The following is a 26,262-nucleotide window of genomic DNA, read 5'->3' as shown; positions in this document are numbered from 1 at the left end:
GGGTGGATTGGAGAGAAATATGGAGAGAAGACAGTGGTTGGGGAAGAGGCTGGGAAGCTAACAGAAAGCAGGAAGAAGACTGAGAATTGGTTTATATAAAAAGATATCTTTCCACTCCACATCCACAAAGGCTGCAGTAGACCATCAGACACTAGGAGGGCTCTGTGCCTTCCCCCTGGAGCCCCACAGCCCTGCTGGTGGCTGTCGTGTGCAGCTTCCTCCTCAATACTGTCAGTGAACTCAGTGCTTGCAACTTTGATGTCATCCCCTGCAGCTGCACTGAGAAGTAAGGACAGAAGAGAAAAGTGACTCCCTTCACAGATGGCTTTCAGACAGCAGCTAAAATTACATTCTTTTTGACTCCAGCCTCTGATTCTTTCTTTTCCTGTATGCATGCCCCTAGCCAACAGGGCCTATAGAGAAGGAAGAACCAACAGAATGTGCCACATTTGTAGGAAAGCCCTCTCCCTGTATCATTGATTTTTTTTTCTTATTCATGCTCAAACCTAAGCCTCAAAACATAAGCTGGCCTTGACAGCACAGACATATACCTGTAACTAAGGATCATACTGTCAACATAGAGTGGTTACTCCAATCACCTATTTCCAGAAACCCTGGCATGTCTGTCTCTATGGCTAGGCTGCAGGGATTGGCTTAGACTGGTGGTTTCACAAGTATAGCTATGGGACATTCACATGTACCACTAAACATTCATAACAAAGCAAAGAAGGACTGGGAAGGTTACTTTAAAAGTTGTCTCTCAACTACATGTCAGCCCCCACACAAACAAAGATGATATTGCCCTATGAGTACATTCCATGGAAGAAAGAAAAAATAGCTATCCAAATTCTGCTTAAGCTGACATAATGAAGGCCTAATAAAAGTCAATGTCTTCTGAAAGTCATATTGCAATCATTTATTCTGTGTGATAATAAAAAACCTTTAACATGTACACCATAGGTTTCCCAGTTGAAAGCCACAGTGCAGGTGAAAGGGCAGTGGCTCCCAGCTCTGTGTGGCTTGCTGCTTTCATTAGTGCAGCTGCTAGGGCTCCAGGGTTGCAAGGTTGAGGTGCAGGAATCCAAGCAGCTGCAGAGCAACAAGAAAAAAGGTAACAAGATGCTCAACTACAGTTTCCCAAATTCAGGATCCTTCTGTGGCAGGTGGGGCTTCCATTGGAGGCCCTCGGTCATCCTGCACAGCTCCATGTTCTACCATAACCAGCTCCTCAGCAGCCTCAAGAGGGAGCCAGCCCCAGCTCTGAGCTCTTGGACAGAAGCTTCCAAGATAGCTCTTTCTCAGAGGGGTGGAGTTCTGCTGCCTAACTAGAAGCAGCCGGGAATGGCCAGATGAACTCCACCTGCTACAAGATGGAGCTGTGCCACCCCTTTGAGGAAAAAGGTGCTTGTAAGTATAGGGAAAAGTGCCAGTTCGCCCACAGCACCCACGAGTTCCTCAGCCTGACCCTCCCCTCCACCCCCCAAATACAAGATGGAGCTGTGCCGCAACTTCCACACCATCAGGTTTCCCCCATGGGCCTCACTACCATTTCATCCACAACAACGAGTGCAGTGCTCTAGCCAGGACCTGGAGGCTCTCCAATGACTGTCCCTGCTTCCAGCAAAGCTGGATTTCTCAGTGTCCCTGCCACCTATGCTGCCACTGCCACAGCGACACATCCATCACCCCATGCCCACCCTGAGCACTGATGACTTCCTGGGCTCATTCACCCTGCCTGATAGCCAAAATCCCTTCTTCTGTAGTCAGGGGCTGGTGAGCCTCTTTGCCCCTAGCATGGGGCTGCCAGGGTGGCTCCCCCCACACCTTCCTCTTCCGGCCCATGCCCAGTCCTCTCACATGAGGGACTCTCCCCCCAGCCCTCAAGATTCTCTCTCAGAACAGGAGGGCCACCTGAGCAGCTCCACCAGCATCCACAGTGGCTCAGACTCCCCTACCTTGGACAACTCAAGGTGCCTTCCATTTTCAGCAGACTTTCCATCTCAGATGACTAAAGGAGACTAGAGAAGGTCTCCCTGACTATTCCACCCCCTGCCCCACACTTGCATCCCACCACTCTTACCCCTCTACCCAGACTATTCCCACAACCCCTACGCAACAAGGTTAAGCTCAACCTCTTTCCCCCAGAAACTTGGAACAGACCTCCCACTCCCCCCGTGTTATTATCCACCTGACGTAAGGACAAGTCAATTTGTCAGTAGCTTCCTCTGGCTTGAAACCCCATCCTCTCAATTTTATAGCCCACTTACCAGGCCAAACAGGCAAGTTCCATATTTGTCAGTAATGGATTAAGCCATAAATGCCAAATACCAAAAGAAAAATTAGGAACCATGTACAGAAATAATTTAGTGCCTTGTTTTCTAATTTTGTCCCTGTGACTACATTATCTCTTCAGTGCCAGAGGGCAGGTTGGGGCTCTGGAGCTTCTGACCTGGGAGAGCAAGAGTGGGAGGGGTGGGAGACCCAGAATGAGCAGCTCTCTCCACTGGCCACACATCTGCACCTTCCTCATTTTGGTCTCTTACACACTTCTTCCCTCTCTTCCCGAAGTCATTCACCCTTACCCTCAGGGAGAGTTGTCTCCAGACTTGGTTTTTTGGGAAAATCCGTCTTAATATTCAAAATCTTTTTTTTCTAACCTGAAACCCCCTAGTACTAATCTTGCCTGGATTTCTTAGGTCAATCTGCAACAACGAAGGCAGGAAAAGTGGGTGAAGATTGTGATATAAGGTACAGGGTGATGGTATCAATGTGGTGACATAAACAGTACCAAAAACTTCTCCCCAGATATTTGACAAAAAAGGGGGATAACGCTGACTTGATTGGAACTTTGGAGGAGGTATGGATGGGAGAAAGACCCCTCAGATGCCAACTTGAAGAAGAAGAGAGATCAGGTAGGAAAACTCCATTCCGGGTCAGCTGCTGTTCTCCCCAACCCGTCACTTGGTCTCATACAGCCCAGAAGGAGCACAGAAACAGCAATTGGGATTCCTCTCACCTGCCACTGGGGACACAGAATATAAAATCACTCACAGCAGTGAGACAGATCTCCATTGTTTGGAGATCAAGGGTATGGGGAGGACATTTCAAGGCCCAGATCAGTGAGGGATAAAGAGTCCGAGAAAAGATGGGCAGAGACTGTTTCCAACCCTGGGTCTGAAAGCCCTTCACCCACCCTTGAGTAGCACAGTAGCCGGTGGCCCAGTACTTGCCTGGGGGATGGCTGAAAACTGTGGCAGGTGGGGCACTCCTCTGCCACAGGGAGAGTAGGGGACAACTTGAGTCAGACTTTGCCCAGCAAAGTGAGGATGCAGGAACCCCACAGCTTCAGCCCAGACCATTCAGATAGGGGCCAGGAGGCAATTCACCCCCACCCAGCCAGACCCAGCTGGACTCTTATAGGTAATTCAGCCCCACCTAAATAAACATAGCCAGGGCACAAGAAGTAATGTAGCCCTGCTCAACCAGACTCAGCCAGGCTACAAGAGGTAATTCAGCTCCACCCAGCCAGACTCAGCTGGGATCCAAGAGGAAATTTAACCCTAACTGGCCAATCTCAGCTGGTCTCCAAGACATAATTCAGCCTCGGCTGGTTAGACACAGCCTTGGATCCAGAAGGTTAACACCTATTGAGGACGATAAATCACCAAACAGCACCATTTGCTGGGCAGACTGGAAAGTGCAAGGGAAATTTAGGACTTCCCAGGTCTACTGAAGCTGGTCTACACCCCCTGCATGGGAAGTATCCCTGTTTAAGTTGAGAAATATGGACAACCCAACAGTTAAAGCAGTGCTTAGGGCTTGCTGGCCAGTGTAAAATGGAACACCACTGGGAGCTAGCAGATTTGTTTTACCAACACGTAGAGAACTTGTGATCACCAGTGCCTACCCCAGAGAGGCAGACTGCTGTGGGCTTCTTGTTTTAGAGGGATACTGGGGAGCAGAGTTAATCTGAAAACTCTCTGGTGAGAGAGACTTAAAAGCTGGGCAAAAACCAGAATAATAAGAACTAAAAAATTCTGATCAGTTAAACAGGAACTTTGTTAGAGGTCTAGAATAAGTTGAACTGAATGCCAAAGAACAGACAGAGAACAAAGCCAACCAACAAGAAAATCCAAAGTAAAGAGGTAATAAATGATCTCTAGAATAACCCAATCAAGGAAAGCTGATGCCTAAACACAAACAAAAACTTACAATTCACACTAGGAAAAATGAAGATATGGAGCAGTCAAAGGAACAAACTAACACTTCAAATGAGATACAGGAGTTAAGATAACTAATTAAAGTTATTCACACAAACATGCCAAATCAATTCAAAAATAAAATCAATGAGCTGAGGGAAGATATGGCAAAAGAAATGAAGGATATAAAGAAGACAATGGGTGAACATAAGGAAGAACTTGAAAGTTTGAGAAAACAATTTCCAGAACTTATGGGAATGAAAGGCAGAATAGAGGAGATGAAAAACACAATGAAGACTTACAACAGCAGATTTGAAGAGGCAAAAGGATTAATGAGCTAGGGGGCAAGACATTTGAAATCCTATTCACAAAGGAACAAATAGGGAAACAATGGAAAAATATGAGCAGGGCCTCAGGGAAATGAATGAAAACATGAAGCACACAAATAAACATGCTATGGGTGTCCCAGAAGGAGAAGAGAAGGAAAAGGGAGCAGAAATAATAATGGAGGAAATAATCACTGAAACTTTCCCATCTCTTAAGAAAGATGTAAAATTACAGATCCCAGAAGCGCAGCATACACCACACAGAATAGATCTGAATAGACCTACTCCAACACATTTACTAAGCAGACTGTCAAGTGTCAAAGACAGAGATAATTTTGAAAGCAGCAAGAGAAAAGTGATCCATCACATACAAGGGAAGCTTGATAAGACTATATGCAGATTTCTCAGCTGAAACCCTAGAGGCAAGAAGGCAGGAGTATGAGATATTTAAGACACGGAAAGAGAAAAATTGCCAACCAAGAATTCAATATCTGGCAAAACCATCCTTCAATAATGAGGGAGAATTTAAAATATTTTCAGACAACCAGACACTGAATGTATTTGTGAACAAAAGACCTGCCCTAAAAAAAATACTAAAGGCAGTGCTACAGACTGATAGGAAAAGACAACAGAGGGAGGTTTGGAGAATAGTATAGAAATGAAGACAATCAAGAAGGATAGAAAGAAAGAGAGAAAAAAATAACATATGACATATAAAACCTAAAAGACAAAATGGTACAAGAAAGTACTGCCCTTAACAGTAATAAAATTAAATGTTAATGGATTTAACTCCCAAATAGAGACATAGACTGGCAGGATGGATTAAAAAAAACAGGAGCCATCTATATGCTGTCAAGAAGAGAATCACTTAACACAAAAGGACAAAAAATAGGTTGAAAGTGAAAGTGTGGAAAAAGATATTTCCTGCAAACAACAACAAGAAAAGAGTGGGGGTAGCTATACCGATATCAGACAAATTAGACTTCAAGTGTAAACCAATTTCGAGAGACAAAGAAGGATACTATATGTTAATAAAAGGGACAATTTTTCAAGAAGACATAACAATCATAAGTATTAATGCAGTAAGCAAGAGCACCCCAATATGCACAAGGCACATAACTGACAAAACTGAAGGGAGAAGTAGACACATCTACTGTAATAGTTGGAGACTTCAATTCACTGCTCTCATCAATGGATAAAACATCTAGACACAGGATCAATAAGGAAACAAAGATGTTGAAGACTATGATAAATGAACTAGACTTGACAGACATTTATAGAACACTACACCCCGTAATAGCAGGATACACATTTTTCTCAAGTGCTCATGGATCATTCTCCAGCACAGACCACAAGTTGGATCACAAAGCAAGTCTCAATAAATTTAAAAATATTGATATTATACAAAACAATTTCTCAATCATAATGGAATGAAGCTGTAAATCAATAACAGGTGGAAGGCTGGAAAATTACAAATATGTGGAAGCTAAGCAACACACTCTTAAACAACCAGTGGATCAAGGAAGAAATTACAAGAGAAATTAGTAAATATCTTGAGGCAAATGAAAATGAAAACACAACTTATCAAAACTTATGGGATGCAGTAAAGGTGATGCCAAGAGGGAAATTTATTGCCTCTAAATGCCTAGATAAACAAAATTTGAGGAATTAACTGCTCACCTGGAGGAACTCTAGCAAACTAACCACAAACAAAGAGGTAAAGAAATAACAAAGATTAGAGGAGAAATAAATGAAATTGAGAACATGAAAATAATAGAGAGAAACAACAAAACCAGAAGCTGGTTCTTTGAGAAACTCAATAAAATTTATGGACCCTTAGCTAGGCTAATGAAAAAAAGAGAGAGGATGCAAATAAATAAAATCAGAAATGGGAAAAGGGACATGATCACTGATCCTGCAGAAATAAAGGAGATAATAAGATACTATGAGCAACTAGACAACTTAGTCAAAATGGACAATTTCCTAAAAAACATGAAGAACCAACATTGACCTAAGTAGAAATGGACAGCCCCAACAAACCAATCACAAATAAAGAGATTGAGTCAGTCATCAAAAAGCTCCCCAAAAAGAAAATTTCAGGAACAGATGGCTTCACATATGAACTCTATGAAGCATTTAAGAAAGAATTAGTACCAATCCTGCTCAGACTCTTCAAAAAAACTTGAAGAGGACGGAAATCTAACTAACTTATTCTATGAAGCCAACATCACCATAATACCAAAGAAAGCCAAATATACTACAAGAAAAGAAAATGATAAACCAATCTCTTTAATGAATATACATGCAAAAACCCTCCACAAAATACTCGCAGATCATATCCAGCAGCACATTAAAAAGTATATACCATGACCAACAGGGATTTATTCCAGGTGTGCAGGCTTGTTCAACAAAAGAAAATAAATTAATGTAATACGCTACATCAATAAATCAAAGAGAAAAAAAAAACATGATCATCTCGACTGATGTAGAAAAGGCATTTGACAAAATTCAACATCTTCTCTTGAAGAAAACACTTAAATGATAGGAATAGAAGGGGCCTTCCTCAACATGATCAAGGCAATGAATGACAAACCCACAGCCAACATCCTACCAGGATCAGGAACAAGACAATGATGCTCACTGTCAGCATTGTTACTCAACATTTTGCTGGAAATTCTAGCTAGAGCAATTGGACAAGAAAAAGAGATAAAAGGCATCCAACTTGAGAGGAAGATGTAAAACTTTCACTGTTTGCAGATGACATTATCCCATATGTAGAACATCCTGAAAAATCTACAGCGAAGCTAATATAACTAATAAATGAATACAGCAAAGTGGCAGGGTACAAGATCAACATGCAAAAATAAGTAGTGATTCTATACAGTAATAAAGAGCAATTTGAGGAGGAAATCAAGAAAAATTTCATTTACAAGAGCAACCAAAAGAATCAGATATTTAGGAATAAATTTAACCAAGGCCACATAAGACCTGAATAGAAAAATAAAATAAATTGCTAAAGGAAATCACAGAGGACCTAAATAAATGGAAGTACATACTATGTACCTGGATTGAAAGACTAAATATAGTTAAATGCCAATTCTACCTAAAATGATTTATAGACTCATTGCAATACCAATTAAAATCTCAACAACTTACTTTGCAGAAATAGAAAAGCCAAAAATAACCAAATTTATTTGGAAGGGCAAGGTGCCCCGAATAGCCAATAGTATTGTGCTGGTTTGAATGTATTATGTCCCCCAAAACCCCATTATCTTTGATGTAATCTTATGTGGGCAGGTGTATTGGTGTTGATTAGATTGGAGTCTTTTGAGTGTTTCCATGGAGATGCACCCCACCCAACTGTAGGTGATAACTCTGATTGGATAATTTCCTTAGAGGTGTGGCCCCACCCCTTCAGCATGGGCCTTGATTAGTTTACCAGAGCACTATATAAGCTCAGACAGAAGGAGCGAGTTTGTTACAGCCAAGAGGGACACTTTGAAGAGTGCACAGGAGCTGAGAGAGGGACTGCGGTTTACAGAGACATTTTGGAGATGGCCTTCGAAAGCAGACTTTTGCTCCAGAGAAGTTAAGAGAGGACAAATACCCCAAAAGCAACTGAGAGTGACATTCTGAAGAGGAGCTGTGGCCTAGAGAGGAACTTTCTAGGAGAAAACCATTTTGAAATGCTACCTGGGAGCAAGCAGATGCCAGCCACATGCTTTCCCAGCTAAGAGAGGTTTTCCAGACACCATTGGCCATCCTCCAGTGAACGTACCCAATTGTTGATGTGTTACTTTGGACACTTCATGGCCTTAAGACTGTAACTGTGTAATCAAATAAACACCCTTTATAAAAGCCAAACCATTTCTGGTGTTTTGCATCCTGGCAGCATTAGCAAACCAGAACAAATATCCCGAGAAAAAGGAATGAAGTGGGAGTTCTAACACTGCCTGGCTTTAAAGCATAATAAAGCTACAGTGGTCAAAACAGCATGGCACTGGCATAAAGATAGATATACTTACCACTGGAATCAAATTGAGTGTTCCAAACTAGACCCTCTCATCTATGGACAACTGATCTATGATACAGAAGTCAAGCCAATGCAACTGGGACAGAGCAGCCTCTTCAATCAATGATGTTTGAAGAACTGGATGGCCATATCCAAAAGAATGAAAGAGGACTCTTATCTCACACCTTATACAAAAATTAAGTCAAAATGGATCAAATACCTAAACATTAGAGCGAAGACCATAACACTTGTAGAAGAAAATTTAGGGAAATATCTTAAAGATCTTGTGATAGGAGGTGGTTCCTAGGCCTTACACCCAAAGCCTGAGCTGTGAAAGAAGAAATAGATAAATGGGATCTCTCAAAATTGAACACTTTAGTGCATCAAAGTACTTTGCCAGAAAAGTAAAAAGGCAGCCTATACAATGGGAGACAATATTTGGAAACCACATATCAGACAAGGGTTTAAGTTCTAGAATATATAAAGACATCCTACAACTCAACAATAAAAAGACAAATGACCCAATTAAAACATGGGCAAAAGACATGGCAGACACTTTGCCAAGAAGAAATAACAAGTGGCTCAAAAACATATGAAAGGATGCTCAACTTTACTGGGTATTAGGTAAATGCAAATCAAAACCAAAATGAGATATCATCTCACATATACTAGAATGGCCATATCAGAAAAACACAAAATTACAAGTGTTGGAGAGCTTGTGAAGAAAGAGGTACATTTATTCACTGTTGGTGGGAATGTAGAATGGTGCAACCACTCTTGAAGTGGTGTGATTCCTCAGGAAGCTAAGTATAGAATTGCCTTAAAATCCAGAAATCCCATTAATAAGTATATATTTGGAGGAATTGAAGTCAAGGAAACAAATGGCATTTGCACACCAATGTTTATAGTGGCAGTATTCACAATAGCCCTGAGTTGGAAACAGCCCAAATGTCCATCAGTGGATGAGTGGATAAAGAAACTGTGGTATGTACATACATACGAAGAAATATTATGCAGTTGTAAGACAGAATAAAATTATGAAGCACATAACAATGTGGGTGAATCTTTAGGACTTTGTATTGAATGAAATTAGCCAGAAACAAAAGGACAAATACTGTATGGTCTCAGGAATATGAACTAACATTAATGAGCAAATTTTGAGAGTTAAAGTTGAGAACACAGGTCATCAGGAGATAGAAAAAGGGAAGAGATTGGGCATTTGATGCTGAAGGAGTATAGAATGTTCAACAGGATTGATTGTATAGAACCAGAAATAGCACAATACCGAGTGATGGTACCACAATATTGTAACTACACTGAACAAAGATGAGCATAAGTATGATTGAGAGAGGAAGGCTAGGGAAATGTAGAACATTAGAAGGAAAGATGGAAGGTAAATACTGGGATTGTATAACTTAGTGAAATCTACAGTGGACAATGATGGTGATTAAATAAGAATGCTTTTTCATGAGGGGGAACAAGTAGATGTTAACTTTGCAAGTTGTGGAGAATAGGATGGTATTGGGGAAAAATGTAGTTAATGCAAACTAGAGTCTTTAGTTAATAGTAACATTTTAATATGCCTCACTGATTGTAATAGAAGCAATCTATATCAAAGCTAAATGTCTATAAGAGGAGGATATAAGGCAGGGGGTTGGGATTCTTGATGGTGGTGTTGTCTGAACTTTTAAAAATATTTTATTTTATTTTATTTTTTATTTTTTATTATTTTTATTTTTTTATTTTTTTGGAGTAATTAATATGTTCAAAGGCTGATTGTGGCAATGAATCACAACTATATGTTGATACGGTGAAAAATTGTACGCTGTGGATGATTGTATGGTATGTGAATGTATCTCTATAAAATTGTAGGGGAAAAATAAACAGAGGGACACAAGTGCTGAAGAAAATGTGGAGAGAGGGATGTACCTATTCACTGTTGGTGGGAAAGTAGAATGGCGCAGCTCATCTGGAAGGCAGTGTGGTGGTTCCACAAGAAGCTAAGTATGGGGTTGCCATAAGGACCTGCATCCCCATTATTGGATATATACTTGGAAGAACTGAGAGCAGTGATATGAATGGACGTTTGGACACTAGTGTTTATGTCGGCAGTATTCACGATTTGCAATGGATGGAAGTGGCCTAAGCATACATCAACTGATGAACAGAGTGGTGAACTGTGGTGTGCGCCTACAATAGAATACTGAGTGGCTGCAAGAAGGAATGAAGTTGTGAGGCATGCAATTAGGTGAATGGACCTTGAAGACAGAATAATCAGTGAAATAAGCCAGAAACAAAAAGACAAACATTATAAGGCCTCACTAATACAGACTAACTATAATGTCCAAACTCTGAGAATTGAATCTTAGAGCATAGGTTATCAGGGGAAGGCTTATTGTAAAGGTCCCTAGATTGCAAGCTCCTACAGCAGTTACATCTATTCCTGAGTTATAATGGTTATTTAAAAATTCTGAAATGCTGAGCTCTTTGTGTATAACGTGGCCATTCCCTGGAACTTTGGGTATCTGTGTGACATCTGAGACTCTGAGCCAGAGTTTGACAGCTATGAATGTCAGCATTACTCGATACAGCAAATATTAAAGCATGTAAAAAGAGATCGGGCTTCAATTAGAGATATGCATGAAATGGACTACATTAGGACTAAGATAAATCAGACTAAGAGGAAAAAGATGATATTGACTGTGTTTTAAAACTTCAACTTCTGTGTGAGGCCAAAGGAAGAGATGTTTATTGGTTGGAAAATCTATATTTTCTGTAGCATGCTATATACTTTAACTTTTATGGTCAGTTTATTCAACCACCATAACTACAAGGAACCTTGAACAGGGAGTGAGATCTGGTTGGTTTGTAAAGCTTAGTGTGAAGCCCTGATACATCCCAGAGTAATTTGGCAGCGAATACATTTTTGAAAAGCTCCCTCGAGGAACTGGGGAAAAATGTGGAAATTTTAAACTTACCCACCTGGCAAGCTTTGTGTACTACCAGTTTAGTAGGCTGAGCCCTCAATCTTGGGGCTTGTCCTTATGAAGATTGTTACTGCAAAGGAGAGGCTAAGCCTGCTATTAATTGTGCCTAAGAGTCACCCCCAGAGAACCTTTTTTGTTGCTCAGATGTGGCCTCTCTCTCTAAGCCAACTTGGCAGGTGGAGCTGCTGCCCTCCCCCCTACATGGGACATGACTCCCAGCGGTATAAATCTCCCTGGCAATGTGGGACATGACTCCCTGGGATGAGTCTGGACCCAGCATTATGGGATCAAAACTGCCTTCTTGACCAAAAGGGGAAAGAAGAATGAAACAAAATAAAGCTTCACTGGCTGAGAGTTTTCAAATGAAGGAGGTCATTCTGGAGATTATTCTTATGCATTATATAGATATCCCTTTTTAGTTTTTATTGTAGTAGAATAACTAGAAGGAAATACCTGAAACTGTTGAACTGCAATCCAGTAGCTTTGATTCTTAAAGACGAGTGTGTAACTATAGCTTACATGGTGTAACTGTGTGATTGTGAAAACCTTGTGACTCACATTCCCTTTGTCTCATGTATAGACAGATGAGTAGAAAAATGGGGGAAAAAATTAAATGAATAACAGGGGGATGGGATGTTTTGGGTGTTCTTTTTTACTTTTATTTTAATTCTTATTATTTTTTTGGAGTAATGAAAATGTTCAAAAATTGATTGTGGTGATAAATGCAAAACTATATGATGATATTATGAACAGTTGTACTCTTTGGATGATTATATGGTATGTGACTATATCTCAATAAAATTGCAGGAAAAAAAAAGAGATAAATCAAAGTAAAAAACAAATCTATTGTGTCCTCAGGTTGAGCTGAAGGCAAGGTGGGGACGCCTCTGGTAACATTTCTTGATTTGGGAAGTGAAAGCGTGGGTACCAAGGAAAATGCAATTATACAACTTAGTATAAATTAGATGATTTCCTATCTTTCCTGTGTCACACAAATTTTCTTTTTTTTTTTTTTTTACCTGATCCCACGGTCCCTGGCCCAGGTCAAAACATACTTCTACCAAAGAATTGTATATCAATGCAAAAGACACCATATCTATACTGTTAAGTTTTGCAGTGCATATTCCTCAAGGTACTTTAGAAAGGGTTACAATGTCACACCATGTAGCCAAATTAAGGGGAATATTTGACATAGCTCCACTACAGCCTTCTTTATGCTTCTCCTTGGCCTCCTCTCTAGGTTGAATAGCACATGTGAGCTGGCCTGACCATTGGGGAAGGATGTGGGTCAAGCAAGTCATAAGTGGAAATGGGGAAGATGATAGCAAACCGAAGGTGACTTTGTTTAAAGTAATGACTTTCATGGGCCTTAGGCACTCTGTCTTCATGGTTCCCTCTTCAAAATAACATGAAAAAGTATATTTTACTTTGGGAATACGTTTACATTTGAATAGAGATATATTATTTTATATTATTATTTATTATATACTAAAAGATAGGTTATATATTAACATATTTTATTTGACCTAAAGTAAAATTATTTTTTCTTCTTATTTCAAAAGAAATTAACACATTTTCATATGCCTACTGTGCAGATCTCAATGGTCCCCTGTGCTCCATCGTTATATGGAAGAGGAAGGGGTTGGTGAAGAGAGGACAGGAAGGCAGGATATGGGAGGAGGAGGAGAGGAGGACAAGGAGGATGGGGAGCTGAATACAAAGGTGTTCTATTCCCAGCCCCAGAATGGCAGACCTTCTCTCTGAAAGTCCCCAAAACTGCATTCCACACTCACACATTCCTCCGTGGCTGTTAATGCCCCAGCCTCCTTTCTTCCCACAACAGCCTCTCATCCACCTCCCTTCCCCTGATTTGGGGATTTTTTCCTTTTCTGCTGGATCTCCCCCAGGTCTAGGCCTAAGTCCTTCACCAAGAGCTGAAAGATTTCTTCACACTTCCCACACCACAAGACTTCATTAGTTAACTTGCCTTGTGGTTCTGGAGAGTCCAAAATACAGAAATCTTCCAAGAGGAAAGCAAGGGCAGGCCGGGCCTTCTCATAGGAAGACAAGAGTGTCTAAGGCCCATGAAAGTCATTACATGAGCAGCACACTTGAAGCAAGCTCGCCTTCTGTTTGCTGTCGTCTTTCTCACTGGGGTCCACCCAGCTGAACCTGAATCCAGCTGTCTCTGGTCACTTTAATTGAGAATTGTGAAGATGTTCAAATCCAAATGCTGAACTTGAATGACTGGGGAGGATATACACAGAAAACGCACCGATTAGTACTTTAAGATGCACTTACAATCTATATATCCATATTCATAACACATATGCCCTTTTGTTTCATTTTGTTCATATAAATTATATAATCTGCATTTGTTTTCCAGCTGTCTTTTCTTTTCCTTTTTTTTTTAACACCTTCAGAGTTCCTGATTTGGCTTAACTGTAATTCTGCTCCTTGTTGTTATATTTTATATTTGATATATTATATATTAAAATATAGGTTATTTATTAACAAATTTTATTTGACCTAGGGTAAAATTAATCTTTTTTCTGATGTTAAAAGAAATTAACACATTTTCATTTGCCTACAGTGCAGATCCCAATGGGCCCCTGTGATCCATTCTTATACAGAAGAAGAACTTAAGCTTTGTCATATAACCCAGAGAAAGATTATTCATCTCCCAGGACATCTGTATACAAAGGACCAGAAACAAACCCAAATGTCCACCATCACTAGGAAAGATGAACAATTGTGGCATAGCTAGTTAGCAACAAAATTGGATGAACCACTGATGACTCTTAAATCCGTACTTTTTGGTGAAAAAAGCCAAATATCAGAATCTATGTACTGTATGTAAGATTACATGTTAAAACCCAAACCTCTTAATGGTGAATAATCAGCAGATAATTATAAAGTAAACAAGGTTCTGAATATCATGAAAATTAGATAGTGCTGAGTGCTAAGTGTAGGAGTGAGTATGATCAGGAGGGGATCTGGAAAGCTGACAGCTAGGCATGTTGTAGGTGTTGATCTAAGTGGGGGCTACATATTCATTTGTAACAATTCATATAAGTGCTACATTTATTTTACATCCTTCCTATATGTTGTATTAAACAGCTAAAGAAATAATATCCTTTCTTGAGGATACCTATCATTATATCTAATATTAGCCAAGTTTTCTTTAAGTTGAATTATCTCAATCTGCACAACATCCCATGAGGTGTGGGCCCTATTATTCCATAATGAAACACTGGGAAAGTACAGGAGGTACCCCTGGTCCCAACCTGTCACAAAGCAAGTCTCAATAAATTTAAAAATATTGTTATTATACAAAACAATTTCTCAATGATAAGAGGATGAAGTTGGAAATCAGTAACAGGAAGAAGGCTGGAAAATTACAAATATATGGAAGCTAAGCAACACACTCTTAAACAACCAGTGGGTCAAGGAAGAAATTACATAACCGGGAAGGAGTAGGGGGCCAGGGAAGGGCAGCCTCGGGCGGCAGAAGCGGTGCTGACACCCACAGTCCTGAGTGGACATCTCTACCAACAGCAGTGTCTCTGTTTTATCTACAGGTCGTTTATTTAGGACCAGGGGTGCCAAATTCAATAGAAAATATGTTACCAAATATATACAGCAGCTGGACCTGATAGTGCTAAATAAGATAAACCCTGGGGCTACTGGCCTTGCTGCTCGTTTTAGCATATCCTGACTTAACCTGATTTGACACAATTCTGGCTCTTCATCTGAACTGTATTCTTCCCAGATGCCTTTCTGAGTTCAACCTAGATCAAAAATGGGCCTACATAATATAAGGAAGTAGTACAGTATAAATATTAGGAGATTTCCATTCTGGCATTGAATTTTGGATCTGGTGCTTAATAGCTGTTTGATCAATTTCCTCATCTGCAAAATCAGAGTAATAGTAAAATCTTTATTGGCTAACTGAAATAACAAAGTAGAGCCCTCTGAGGAACATTCATTGTTTTTTACTCACTCAGCATTCATTCTCCATTCTTTAGATTTCTTTTTGTGAACAGACCTCCTGGAAATGAAAATCCGAAGTGCCTTGCCCTGTCCCTACCCAGGGGCTGGTCTCAAAGCTAATACAACCAGACTATTGCTCCCAGGACTATGATTCTTACACAGAGAGATGTATGTATGGAAAATAAAATTGAGGTTGATTTATCCTAAGCTTTCCTCCCAGTCCCCAACCCCAAGAAATGCCTGATTTCTGTCATTTCAAAGGCAGGTTCTATATTTTTATCTTTGATTCTATGAGCTTCCCCATATGTTTCCATTAAACTGATTTGTGCTTGTTAGTCAGAGGTAGTTTTGCTCACTTGCAAAACTGAATCCTTAGTGAGATAAGCACCAGTACAATCTCTGACACATAGAAGGATCTCGCAGTATTTGCTGATATTATTTTTACAATGGAAAGCCCTCATGAAAGCATGTCGAACTGACTTTATCTGGGCCTGTGAGCGGGAACCAAACACCCAGAACCTAATTACCATTGGGTGAATGGATACAACTTAGTTTTCAAATGTGATAAATGGAGAAACCAATTCTGTACTCACAATAACTCTGCTAAGATGTCTACATCCCATAAAATAGACACCACCCATATGCCCGCCAACCATGTTCCAAGTATTGTCACCAGGCAGTACCACATAAGTAGTAGCCGACAATGTGTAGTAGAGTAATTCAAAGGAAGGAGAGCTCACTGTGATCCAAAAGGATGATCTCAGCTGGGATTTTGAGGTTTGAAGGGATTGGGGTAGGCAGTGAGGAGAAAGGGAAGACTTTACAGGCCATGGGTGGAGGGATAGCACGAGCAAAGGCATTCAAGGCATGTTTGGGGACAAAGAATAGGCCATTTTGGCTGAAACATAAACTTATTATAGGATAATTGGTGGTGGATAATGTTTGGAAAGGTAGATTGGAATTATTTTAAATGTAAAATTCTAGAAATGGTCAAGTTGCAAATATTTCTATGAAAAAAGACTTTTCAATATCATCATCATCATCTTTGTTCATCACTAATAAATATTTTTGAGCATCTGCTGGATATAATTTGAAACTATGGAACATTAGAGATGTCTTGGTGACCTTCAGAAGGGATATTTTTAGGAGCAATACATTTTTAGATAAAAATTATCAGGTAATCATGACTTGAAGTCATTCTAAAGAACAGGTGTAGGTAGCAGAGTGCTCAAAAAGTGGCACCTAAAGAGGGAAAGTTCTTTAGGCACTGACTGTATATGAATAATTCCATGAAGAAAAAAAGGTTTAAGAACAGTTAATAATTTCCATGAGTATGTATTATTTACTTTCCAATAAAGACTGCTTTGATTCCAGGCACAACCTAAAATCCACAACCTAAAATCAACTACAGTATCTAAACAGAGGCTTATCAGCCTTGGTAACTGCCACAAAAGCTATTAAGCTTTTCCATGGCAATGGTCTCCAAGTCCCTTTTAAGACGCAACACATTGCTTTGTCTTTTTTGGGCAGGAAGCATGATGGTGGCGGGAAGATGAGGGTTGGAGATCCTAGGAACGTAACTGTAGGGGAGAAGTTCTATATATACACGTCTGCGCTAACTGCTCTCCACTTGGGAGCCTTGTGATAGCCGTGGACTCAGTTGGTATACAAAGCAAATCCAGGCTTTGCTGGACCAGTACAGACGGCAACCATGGCAAAGATTATTCTCCTCACAGGTGAGTTTGTCTTCAGAGACAGAGCCTTGGTCTTACCTATTTTCTTCTTCTCTCTGGTCTGACAGTCATGAAGCAGTACCACGTACACTATACCTCATGCTTTTCCATTTTTCTTTCATTGTTTCAAATTTTCAAGAGAGCCCTGACATGCAAATCAGTCTGCCTCTTTTCAGTTCATCTAAGTTGACTCTTGTATCATTTCTGCCTTCCTTGATCTCACAGGTATGTTCCTAAAAGAAAATCAGTTTTCTTCCAATACTTGTCTTACTCTCTCATCTCTTGTTGGATTGTTCATTCCTTTTTCTCCATTCATCTTCCTGCTTCATGTCATCTTAACTGGTATTATTTTTATTTACATGTTTGTGTCCTTGGTCTGGCTTTTTCAGGGATAAAAATCAGTAGGAACTGAGAGTTATGCAAGCTATCTTTGTTCTCTTATTCTCAGAATTATTTCTCTTTTCTCTTCTATTGTCATACTGAGTGAGTATGTACCATAAAATGTCACTGTTAGAAATTCAGTAACTCAAAAGGATGGGTTAAGTGTTTAGAGCCAAGTCATATCCAGAGTTTATTAGTTGCTTTAGAGATGTGCTTTACAAACTTTTTAAGGCTTCAGAACTTTTTCCAAATGAAACCTCAAGTTCAGTTTGTAAAATAATCACAACAGAAGAGGCATCTGGAGTCTTGCCTCACAGTTCCTAGTTCTCTTCCTGTAAGGGCTCCTGAAGGGTGGTTCCTAAGGCTCCAGGAGATACTGAATTCATGATTTAGAAGATTCCTTGTCTGTTGGAAGGCTGTGTTCACTCCAGCTCAGGGAGATGAAGCATGGATGGATGCTTATCCATTGAGTAGAACGAATTTGGGGTAATTTCAGTAAGTAGATCTTCCATAGATTGTAGACTCCTGACTCATTCTGCATTCAATAGGATTCATTTCTTATATGGAAGAGGAAAGAAGAGGGCTCTATAGCAAATTTTGACTAAGGAAAGGGAAGGTTATATCTGTTGCTACAATCACTGAAAAGTCTACTCTTTGGCATAACTCAAAAGTGCCACTGGGGCAGTGACAATCTATGGTAAATGGAATGGCGCCCCAGGCCTCAGAATTAGATTCTACAGGGAATAGACATGTTTTTTTTCCTTACTCTTTCTAGGTCTGGCCCTTCTGCTGAATGCTCAGCTAGGGAAGTCTGGACTCTATGTTTTATCTTTGACATAGTCTTTTGCCATCATAAACCTCAAATCCCCATAAATATTCATACACAAATTATCTGCTTTATATATTAAATGTGATTTGTTTTCCTTTCAATGTTACTTTAAAAAATCAAGAGATAAACCATAGTAGGGAAAGAGAGCTGCTGTCTACTTCACAGAGAGATGGGTTTGACTTTGAGAGGATCAGTTGTTTTGGATTGGGCATCATTGCCATCCTCTTCAGTATGACAGCCTGACAGTTATAAAATGGCCTTCATAGGACTTCATGGGACTACTGGGACATCTTTTCTCAGAAGGCTCCTAGGTTCATTCAAGATCCCAAAATGAATCTGTCAAAGTTAAAAATAATCAACCCCAGGAGAGGGGCCAGTCCCCAGGTTAGAGTCTTTGAACTCATCTGTAAGACTGCACTCTCACTACCCCCACATGGAGATCAGGCATGTGAGGCACAGGGAGGGAAACAGAGGCAGGGCCAAAACTTGAAGCACATTTCAGTGACACCTAAATCAGCCATTGTCCTCACTCCTAACTACCCATAGGTTCTGTCTACCAGCTGACATGCTACTTCACCAACTGGGCACAGTACCGGCCAGATGTGGGAAGCTTCAAGCCTGACAACATCGACCCCTGCCTCTGTACTCACCTGATCTATGCCTTTTCTGGGATGCATAACAATGAGATCACCACTACTGAATGGGATGACGTGACTCTCTACCGATCTTTCAATGGCCTGAAAAACAAGTAAGAGAACAGGGAGATATCCGACTTGATATCTCCTAGGTCAGTGCTTCTCAAATATTAATGTGCAAATAAATCACCCGGGGATCTCCTTAAAATGCAGATTCAGATTCCATGGTTTTGAGGTGAGGAAACAGATTCTGCATTTCTTAAAAGGTCCCAGATGATGCTGGTGCTTCTGGTCTAGGAGGCATACTTTACATAGCAAGGATGAAGATCACATCGCATATTGCCTGGTAGAGTGGGTATTCAAAAATATTAGTTCTGTTTCCTCCTTTCTCTAAGGATCTTTTTTAATGACCCAGGAAGCTGCAAGTCATCTTGGCTACTCACATTAGGGAGCAGGAGGCAGACATTACTGAAAATTATACATCACGGAACACAAGAGTCAGAAAGCTTTCCTGTTTTTAATAGAGTTCTCTCTTGTATTAAAAAGAAAAACTGGTATCCTTTTATCTCTGATTTATTTAGATGAGTCATATCTGGGAGAAGTAGGGCTACAAGACACTGCTACTGTTAGTAGCAGCACCATCTTCAGTGTAGCTACTGGGATTTAAGTTATAACACCTAAGAGAAAATAAATCCCTTCAGAGTGATGTTTCTTGATGTGTGCACCATTGACTACTTGAATCAGAATCACATGAGGATGAAAATGCCAGTCCCTACCCCAGTCCAGATGAATCAGCATCTCTGGGGAGGGGCTATAAATCTGAAATTTTAATGTTTCCCTAACACTTATCCTTCCACCTAATTCTTATATTCGCAGATGTTTGAGAACTGCTATTCCTGAGAGTGTGGCTCCAAGCCAACTAAGTCATGGCATTTGTCATAGAAGCTGAGAAAGTAATTATGTTCAAGGAAAGTTTACCATTTCATCGGATGGAACAGAATATGAGCTAATTATCTTTTAAGTACTATGTATTGAAAATATAGTCAATGCATTCGTTTTTTTAGAAAAATTGGTTCCATAATTTAGATTTCCCTAAGAAACCTTGAGTGTGTTTGTGGTGATAATGACACAAAGGCTTTTTATAAAGAAAGTTTTCAGAGGTTGAGGAAAATTGCTCTACGGTACACCATATCAAGGCAACACCAAATTATGTGACCAGGCCTAATCCTAAAGCAACACTATTTTAAACAGAGAGACTTACATGGATTTTGAATTTTCTATTTTTTATTCTTTGCTTTACAGGAATAGCCAACTGAAAACTCTCCTGGCCATTGGAGGCTAGAATTTTGTAACTGCCTGGTAAGTCTTCTAAGGGAGAGCCTGTTGTTCATTTGCTATTGAAAACAAGTTAGCTCAATGTAATCCCTGTCCATTTGACTTCACAATCTAAGACAGGGAATTAAGGACGTCCATTAAACAACTATGCTAGTTAAATAAATCATTACAGGAGAACCTCAATATTAAGTAGAACATAATATATTTTATATGTTTAAATTTGGATGGATATTCTGGGACCCTGGCCCCAGTGGCTTAATAACCACTATTCCAAAACAATGTCCTCAAAATATTTCGGCACAAACCCTGAGAAGAGTGTTATAGTGCTTCTCTCTACATTTTGGGGGAAGGAAAGAGAAAGTAATGAAGATAAATGGGGAGGCTTTTCAGAAAATATATTAATGTGGGATATTTTTGGAGAGAGAATGGAGTGAGCTGAGGTAGTCAGGTGTTCAAAGCAACAAGTACAACTTGGGAGGATGATCCAGGTTTGGAGGATAACAAAATAAAGGGAATGTTGAGGTACCATGGCTGGGAAGAGTAGCAATTGCAAAGCAAGGACAGGAGGAAAACCCAAGAACATGCTTTAATCTGAGCTTTGGGTCCTAGTGAGGCCTTGAATCTGTGGAGTTTGACCTACAGCCATGGAATAGAGTGGCTTGGGAAGTGTGATATCTGGAGACGTGGAGTGTATCCACTTTAGGTGACCAGTGAGGGAGATGAGTGTCTGGGGAAGGTGGTTTGCAGTGAATCAGGGCTGACCCTACAGACCTGAAGGATGGAGAAGAAGGGATACTTCTGGAAAGACCATGGCAGTGAAAGAACAAGATCTGAGAATAGAGACAATCCATGGAGAAGGAACAATGATTAATTAACAATGAGATGAAGGCATCTAGTAAAACAGTGATAGAGCTACTTGCTTTTCTGAGAACCCTGAGCATAATGGAATGTAATAAAATGAGGAAGAGTGTCATTTCACCAATCTTAGTATGAGCTTGAGATGGGACAGAAGAGATCACATCCCTAGAGAGTGACCAGGGTCTCTGGGGGAAGTTCAGACGACAGGGAGGTATGTGCCACATACATATGCATAACATCAACATTAACGAGACTCCTGGCTGGGCTGAGCTTCTCTTACTCCATCTTCCTCCTTCCCCCAGTTTCACCACCATGGTTCCCACTCCTGAGAACTGCCAGACTTTCATTACCTCCGTCATCAGATTCCTGCGCCAGTGTGAGTTTAATGGGCTGGACATTGACTGGGAGTATCCTGGCTCTCGTGGGAGCACTTCTCAGGACAAGCATCTCTTCGCCATCCTGGTCCAGATGAGGAGGGAAGTGACAGTCTCTAGGCCAAGAAGATCCAAAGCCTATTCTTTTCAAGGGGAATCTGGTGGTTCTAATTCAGAAGTATATCATCTTAACGTGGCAAAGATTCTTAGAGATCATGCATTCATTCAAAGCCTTTCATAACAACAACAGCAACAACAAACAATGTCTGCTATGTGCCAGGCTATGCAGTTTTACAAGCCATAACTCATTTCATCTTCACATTGACTCTATGATATTGGTACTATAATTCTATATTGGTACTATAATTCTCATAATCCTTATTTTACAGTTGGGATAATTAGCATACAGACAGTTTAAATAACTTGCCAAAGATAATACAACTGGTAAGCATCAAAACTACCCACGAAGTAAGGCTAGAGTTCATTGCTTCCAGTCATTACACTACACTGTCTGTTATTACTGAACACTAGCTCTTTGCCAGACACTGGGCAGCATGTGGGGCTAAAGATAAGAATAATACAAAATACCTGGCTTTAAAGAACACACTCCAATGTGAAAGACTGGAAAATAACCTATGATTACAGTACATTTTGATAAGCATTATGATAGACATATGCAAAGCGCAAAAGCAGGACACAGAGAGGGTACTGAATTCTGCTCTGAGGCAGCTATAAAGTCCTGCCTATATTATCTCTTTTTCCAACTAAATATCCTAGTTCCCTCAGCCAACACCCACTTGACAATTTTCAGAGCCATTCTGCTTGAATCCACTCATGCATACCCTAATAATGCAATTATAGAAACTGAACCCAGTACTCTAAAAGAGATTAGAGTCACGTGGAATACTCTATTGTTGGAAGGTATGCCTCTAGCACTAAATGGAAACCTGCCATTTGGCTGTCTGCCTTCCTTGTTGGTTAAATCAGCATTTCATTTGAAGTGATGTCAGTCCTATAAAGTAGTCTATCTATTGGACAAAGGGGAGAGAATTTCTAAATTGTTAAAAGCTGATATAGGTTACTGCAGCACTATAGCTTCAGAGGGTAGTGATATAAGTGGGGCTTCTGAGTGGTCATCTGAGACCTGAATTCTGGTCAGGACCAGGATGCTAACTGGCTGTGAGACTTTAGTGAAATCATCCAACTTCTCTGCATGTGAGATAGCTATCAAATTGATTAACATCTATCCTATCTACTTTTTAGAGTTGTTGAGAGACTAAAGACATATAAAATATATGAAAGCACTTTGAAAAAGGAAACATCATGCAATCATATGTTTATTTTATTATTTAAGGAACTGAAAGCAGCTTCACAGATGCCCTATCAAACTTTATTATTCTCTAGGAAATGTGGGAAGCTTTTGAGCAGGAAGCCAAGCAGATCAACAAGCCCAGGCTGATGGTCACTGCCACAGTTGCTGCTGCATCTCCCACATCCGGTCTGGCTATGAGATCCCCCAGCTGTCCCAGTGAGCGGTGCATCTTATCCACAAACTCCTGAAGGCATCACTCATGCAGGATACCCTGGTCCTTGGTCTGTCTTGGTCAGGGACCTTGTTTAGGAGGCTTTGGAAGGGGTTTCTTTTGCCTGAATGGGTGTGGGAAATAACCATCAGAAGGGACTTTAAATCCTTTACCTCCCCTCAGGTATCAGGACTACATCCATGTCATGACCTATGACTTCCATAGCTCCGAGGAGGGCTACCCTGGAGAGAACAGCCCCCTCTACAAGTACCCTACTGACACAGGCAGCAGCACATACTTCAGTGTGGTGAGTCACTGCCCAGACTCACATGCAGACCGGCGATGATGGTGTGAATCACATGGAGATTTGGGGGCAAAATAAACACAAATTCTGCAAATGTCTTATTTGGACATGTGTCCTTTTAAGTTCTGATCTTAAATCAGAACTCTATCTAACTAAATCTCATTAACTATAATTTCACCAAAATGTTTTGAAAAATACAACTAATCCATCTGCCATTAACATCCCACAATTTTACACATTAGAACAGGGGACTAACATGACTTAGCATCAGACCGTCAGAGGTTAGCTCTAGCTAACCCTCTCTCATTGCAGGAATATGCCATGAACTACTGGAAGGACAATGGGGCCCTGGCTGAGAAGCTCATCGCTGGATTCCCAGCCTAGGGACACACCTTCCTCCTGAGCAACTCGGCCAACACTGGCATTGGTGCCCCCACTTCTGGCGCTGGTCCTGCTGGGCCCTACACCAAACAGCCTGGATTCTAGGCTTACTATGAGGCAGGTTGCTTGGGATGAGCAGTATTCTGTGAATTCCAGGTACAGTACTGAGCAGTGTTAGGGCCAGAATCTGCAGAAATCATGAACGTCCATTCTGTTCCCCACCTACCTGCTTTAAATGCAGAGTATCACTGCAAATGCTTGAAGTGTTTAGATAACTTGTTTATTTGCCTAGTCCAGTATGAAGAACACTGGAAAGTGCAGCATCCCTCAAGCAGCATAGCACAAACTTAATGTCATTTGTATTAGCACACAAGGGAATCAAATAAATATATCTCTCAGATTACCGTGGGCTTCAAAATTCAATCACCAAGACTAGAGGCAACATATGAGTATTTGAAAAAGGAGTTTGATCTTCTTGACTGCAGCTAAAAACCCATAATCAGAAACTGAGGAAAACCCCAAATGGAGACATGAGAGAAAAAAAATCAGAGACAAGTGTGTGCTTAAATTTAAAAGATTTTAATTTCTTGACATTTTAAAGATCTGCACCTTCCTGAAAAATGGAACCACTCAGATGTGGGACACCCCTCGGGATGTGCCTTATGCCTATCCGGGCAATGAGTGGGTTGGCTATGACAATGTCAAGAGCTTCAATATCAAGGTAAGGTCAGCCCCTCAGATATGCTGAGGTCCCAGCCTTGAGTCCCAGGAAACAAAATGACTTGTGGTGTCCTCTATGCTTGAACAGGCTCAGTGGCTTAAGCAGAACAACTTCAGAGGTGCCATGGTTTGGGCTGTTGACCTGGATGACTTCACTGGCACTTTCTGCAACCAGGGCAAGTTTCGCCTAATCTCTACCCTGAAGAGTGCCTTTTGCCTGCAAAGTGCAAGTAAGTGACAGCAGGAGGTTCCCAGGGCCCAGGAGTGTCCCTTCTCCAACTCAAAAGGCAATCCTAACACTTGCCTGTGCCATTGCCCAGGGATCCCCTTCCTATGTTACCTCACTGCTCTCACCCAACTGAGAGACACCTGCTGTATTCTACCCTACCCTTGAACTTCCATGTCAGGAACTTTGTGCCCTTGTGGCACACCTGGGTAGGATTTCCAGGCCTGATAAGCCTTACAGGTGTGGAAAAACCTCAAGAAATTAATGCCCAGGGAAGGCAAAATAAGCATCTACTTTCCTACAAATTCTTTTATTAAAATTTTCTCACAGCCCATCTGGGAATATTTAACAAGAATCCCCCACTAGTGCTCACACATTTCTAATCTGTCACTCAGGGAAGTACAAATTCCCGAAATGTTTTCCAGCAATCCCAGAGATTTTCTTTTAGAGCTTATTTGCTCACCACTTGTACCTCGATGCTAGAAAAGTGTTTTTGCACATACTGTAAATATATTTTTTAAATGATTTGGACAGTATAAGGGAAGAAAGAATTTCTTTCATCTAAGCCAGGCTGGCTTGAAATTATAGGTTTTCCTAATTCTTGAATATGGAGTTATCCTATGATCTCTTCAGTTTCAGGGATCCAGAGGTAACTGCACCCCACTCCTAGCAATCTTCTGAGATAGAACCTCCCCACCCTCCACAGATCTCCTCACCTTTGGTGGTGCTCAGAGTGTCTATCAGGTCCACTAGTCTTCTCATTGTATTGTATGTTTCAGGTTGCACTGCCCCCACTCAGCCCATTGCCCCAATAACACCCCCTTCCAGCAGTGGAAGTGGAGATGGGAGTGGAAGCAGCAGCTCCGGAGGCAGCTCTGGGGGCAGTGGATTCTGCGCTGGCAAAGTCAATGGCCTCTATCCTGTTGCTAATAAAAAAAATGCCTTCTGGCACTGCCTGGATGGGAACACGTACCAGCAGCACTGCCCGGCCGGGCTTGTCTTTGACAGCAGCTGTGATTGCTGCAACTGGGCATAAACATGACTTGTACCTCCATTCTCCAGGGTCCTGAACACTCTCCTTTGCTCCTACCTAGAATTCTGCAATAAAATCTGGCAGTAAGAGCACAAGTCTCCTGGTTCTTGTGTGATTTGGGTGGAAACCTTTTTTAGATGTGAAAATACAGGCCATGTATGGGAGTAGAGCAAAGGAGGAGGGTGTGTGATGAAGTGATGGAGCCAGCAGCCCTTCAGTCTTCTATCTGCCTGAGTTGATTTACACAAAGGTTGGAGTTTGTAGGAAGGAGATATTTGAATGCTTGGTGGAGGGATGAGATGAGGATATGAAGAGGATAGGTCTGTTGCCACGTAACTCTCATCAGGAAGGATCCAAAGTGATTCTGAGAGACTGAGGGCACAGGCAGTGCTGCTTGGCTTGCCCAAGGAGCG

General features: G+C 40.9%; 2 pseudogenes; both read left to right on the top strand.

The window, feature by feature from the left end:
• The first annotated feature begins 1,119 nt into the window (after positions 1 to 1,119).
• Positions 1,120 to 2,012, top strand: LOC119513268 (annotated as a pseudogene).
• A 15,216-nt stretch (positions 2,013 to 17,228) lies between these two features.
• On the top strand, positions 17,229 to 25,900 carry LOC119518204 (annotated as a pseudogene).
• The last annotated feature ends 362 nt before the right edge of the window (positions 25,901 to 26,262 follow it).

Source organism: Choloepus didactylus, chromosome 2, assembly GCF_015220235.1.
Source record: "Choloepus didactylus isolate mChoDid1 chromosome 2, mChoDid1.pri, whole genome shotgun sequence".
Classification (NCBI taxonomy): Eukaryota; Metazoa; Chordata; class Mammalia; order Pilosa; family Megalonychidae; genus Choloepus; species Choloepus didactylus.
Note: the sequence above shows the minus strand (reverse complement) of the source record. Positions and strands in the feature narration are given on the sequence as shown.